Source organism: Tenrec ecaudatus, chromosome 17 (genome assembly GCF_050624435.1).
Source record: "Tenrec ecaudatus isolate mTenEca1 chromosome 17, mTenEca1.hap1, whole genome shotgun sequence".
Taxonomy (NCBI): domain Eukaryota; kingdom Metazoa; phylum Chordata; class Mammalia; order Afrosoricida; family Tenrecidae; genus Tenrec; species Tenrec ecaudatus.
Genome location: NC_134546.1, coordinates 63,748,374 through 63,752,414, shown reverse-complemented (window position 1 = coordinate 63,752,414; position 4,041 = coordinate 63,748,374). Strand labels below are relative to the sequence as shown.

The window sequence follows — 4,041 nt, the reverse complement described above, 5'->3', positions numbered from 1 at the left end:
CCATTGGCTGTTAGCCCCACCTGTGTGGTGTCATTTGTTAGTACCTAACTTGACCTTGTCCAAGGTATTGGTTTTACCTGGGCCTAGCGGAAGGAATTGTGTCTGCGCATGCTCAGTTTGGCCTGGGGTCTTCCCATGGGTGTCCAATGATTGCCCGGTTTCTTTCCAACCTCTGTTGGGGCCCTTGCAGGCACGGAAGGACCATCTCCCTGTCCCTAAGCTAGCTACCTAACACTACCCCAACTTCTGCACTCCCCCCACCCCCCATGCTTTCTCCTGCCTGGATACCCATTGAAATTTCAACTCCTTTCCTTGCATAAAATTCGTATTTGTAGACTGGGTACGTTGTTGTGTGGGGCCAGCGAATTCTAACGCCTGGTGACCATGGAACAGAACAAAACTGCAGTCAGTTTTCCTAAACTTAATCTTAATGGGAGTCAATTGCAACTCCCGCCCCCTTCCCGCCAGCTTCTGGTGTGTTTGGAGCAGTGAAGCACCTAACTGCTCCTTTTAGGTATGTCCCCCTGCCTGCCGTGGAGTGGATTACAAACCATGGGCACCCTATAGGACAGATTAGAGGCTGCCAAGGGTTTCCGGGCTGTGAGTCTATGGAGACCCACTGCCACATCTTTCACCCGTGGAGCAGCCGGTGGGTTCCAACCGAGTGCCTTAACCACTGCACTACCAGGGTTCCTTTGGGATAGATTACTCCGGGGTTTTTTGTTATTTTTAAGCTGAATTGTGAGTATAGTGTAAAAAGTGAGGCTGAAGGTGGAACCAATAAGTGGAACTATAACCCCACTCGAGGGGAATGAATAACAGGATTTTAGGTGATTGGATAGTGTAAGGTACGGCAAAATAATAATATTTAATATAATAATAAGGGTCCCTGGGGGGGCAGGATGGGAAGGGAGGGGATAAAGGGGAGTTCAACAAGAATGAAAATGTTGTTCCGGCCTTTATGTTGCCCGTTCGCTTTCCGAAACTGGTGAACGTGGTGTCAAAAAGGCGCAAATTGAACACCTGGCAGCCACGTTCTGCCTCTGAGTCCGGTTTCTTTGGCGTCGGAGCTGCATGAAGAACAGTTAAAAAAGAAAATGTTTTCAAACTGATGGTGGCAGCGATTAAACAATTATGCGTGATCTAATTGAATTGCGGATTGTTGTAATATCTGTAAGAGCTCCCAATAAAATGATTTCCTTAAAAAGATGCTATACCAAAATAAATAACCAGATACTCCTAGGGGTGGGGCAGTAAGGCAAACAGTAAACCATGAAGGATAAAATGGCGGTAAGAGCACAGGCATGAGAGCCCACAGGCCACCTCAAGCTCATGCTAGCACCCTGCTGCTTCCTCCTGTCTAGGAGAGAACAAAGCATTAAGGTTAATGCCAAAGCCACCGTGTCAATACTTAACTGCTCCTGTTGCTGTAAACTGCCCCCTTACCTACCAGTGCCCATTCCTGCCACATTGGAACCAGGCAATCTTAACCCTGTGCGCCTAGCTCCACCCCTCCTGAAATGCCTGCCCCAAGGGCCCACCAAAAAAAAGTTAGGGCTCAGTTTTTGCATATGAATCCACTGGGTCATGTGCTGGCACAGCAATAAAATTCTTCCTTCATTAAAACCGGTTAGGTGTTGGCTGAGAGTGGTTGCTAACCAGAAAGTTTGAGGTGCAAGTCTGCCCAGAGGTTCCATGAAAGAAAGGCCTGGTGATCCACTTGTGAAAAAATCAACCGTTGAGAAACCCCATGGGGCACAGTTCTAGTCTGACACTCATGAGGACATGGTATCAATTTGGTTCCTGCTATTGGTGTCTGTGTCTCTGTCATGGAGTTGTTTGAAGGATTAAATAAGAGTACCCAGTAAATGTTAGCCATTATTAGCCATATAATTTTTAGAATACTTGACTCAGAAAACTAAAAAAACAAAAACACCCACTTGATTGTGGACCCAAGTGAATTTAACTACCAAAGTCATTAAGGAATTGATGTATTATTGCCAAAATTTGTTTCTTTTTTCAAATATGTAAGGAATACTACAGCTTATATTTTTCCTCCCAGTTTCCCCCATAAACCATGTCATTAAAACTCCTAAAACAGTTTGTTTTGAAATATAAAGAAAGAATGTAAAGAAACCTGGTTTCTATTGCCAACCAGGAAGCCAGCCCATCACTGGGTCTGGGTAGGTTCTCTGGGAGGTCACTTGGGGAAAGAGAAGTGGGGTAAATCTCTTAAAAGTCAGATGACCATAAGCTGTCCTGAGGGGAAGATTATCTACATCCTTGGTGAAAGATCAGAAAGCATTTAAAGGAGGTTTCAGCAATGTGAAGAACAAATGGATTTGAGGCTGTCACGGTCATCCTGTTCCAAACCAGAGTGTCAGAATTTAAGCTCTAGCACACAACCACTGCTATGTTGAGCCTTGGGTCAGTCCATCTCATTGAGGGCCGCCTTCTTATTGGCTGACCTACTTTACCACGCATAATACATTTTTCCAGGCACTAGTCTCTCCTGGAGGTGCCCACGTAGTGGTTACGTGTCGTCAGCAGTTAAACACCAGCTGCTCTGCACGACAAAGGCACGGCTTTCTACTCCCATAGGTAAACTCTTGGAAACCCACAGGGGCAGGTGTACCCATCGACTCAATGGCAGTGAGTTTGGTTTTTGAGTGGATCTCACCTGATAATATGTCCAAAATAGATGAGACAAGTTACCCTCACCCGGGCTTCTAAAAATATTCTGGCTATACCTCTTCGAAAATAGATTTGTTCATTCTTCTGTAGACCACAGTATGTTCAATATTCTTCGCCAAACTCCATGATTCAAGCTTAATGGTAGTGAATTAGTTAGGATTGGATATTCTGCCGAAGCCCTGGTGGTACAGTGATTACAAATTGGCTGTTAACCACTTGCTCAGCAATAACACCAGCTGCTCCTTGGAAGGAAATGAGGCTTTCTACTCCCACAAAGAGTGGCAGTCTTGGACCCCCACAGGGACAGTTCTACTCTGTCCCAGAAGGTCCCTAAGAGCTATTAGAATTGATTCCATGGCATTGAGTTTGGACTTTGAGAGGGATTCAGCTACAAGTAACAGAGAAAGAGAGAGAGAGAGAGAGATCGCTCATAGGTACACTGGAAAATGACCAGCAGGCTAGAAGTTCACTTCTCTCTCATGCATAAGAAGTCTGGAGACCTGAGTGCAGGGTGACACGGGGCAGTCTCCAGGCTTTCTGCTTCACTGTGAGCCTCCCATTCTCAAGGTCACTTCCTGCTTGGTCTCTATTGGTTTCTCTCTGTTTAGCCTCATTGCAGTCAGCAAGAAGAGGACGGAATGCCGCGTGCATTAAAAACACTTCCAAGAAATTGCATACAGCCGTCATGATTATATCCCACTAGCCATAATGTAATCACGTGGCCACCCCTAGCTGCCAGGAAGGCTGGGGATATACTTTTTATCCTAGTGCCATGTACGATTAGGAGTCCTACAGACGCACCATTTAAAGACCCGGCTGGTAACCAAAAGTTCTGTGGTCAGAGTCCACCAGGGCGGCTCCGCGGAGGGAAACTGGACTTCAGTAAAGGTTCCCGCCTAGGAAACCCCATGGGGACATTTGTCCTGTAGGACTGCTGCTTTGGAATTGACTGGACGGTAGACAGCAGCATGTATCAGGAAGCTTTCTATCCGTTTGGGAGAAAGGGAGAAGAGAAGGTGGACACCAACTAGTAGGCTTTGCCACTAATAGCAAGAAAAAGTGTTTTTTTTTGTTTAAGCAAATTCATTTATTTTACAAATTTGCAATTTGGGAGGTTTTCAAAAAATCTTAGGAATAGGAGTAGCTAGTATTTTCAAACTAATTCACATGAGCACTAAGAAGACCATTGCATCATTGAACATGTAATAGTCCTACACTGTTGGAAATCTCAAAATTCATCCTCAAACCACAATGTCAGATCAGCTAATGATTAGACGCATGGCTATGGTCTCATCAATTTGTTTCTCTGAGACTGTTTGTTCTTTTCCAAAACAAAAGGTGTGAAGG

The 4,041-nt window shown here is 45.2% G+C and overlaps 1 non-coding gene across 1 annotated transcript; it reads left to right on the top strand.

The window, feature by feature from the left end:
- The first annotated feature begins 954 nt into the window (after positions 1 to 954).
- Positions 955 to 1,087, top strand: LOC142431205 (small nucleolar RNA SNORA13). The gene has a single exon (XR_012780749.1). It is a non-coding gene; the product is annotated as a small nucleolar RNA SNORA13 (small nucleolar RNA).
- The last annotated feature ends 2,954 nt before the right edge of the window (positions 1,088 to 4,041 follow it).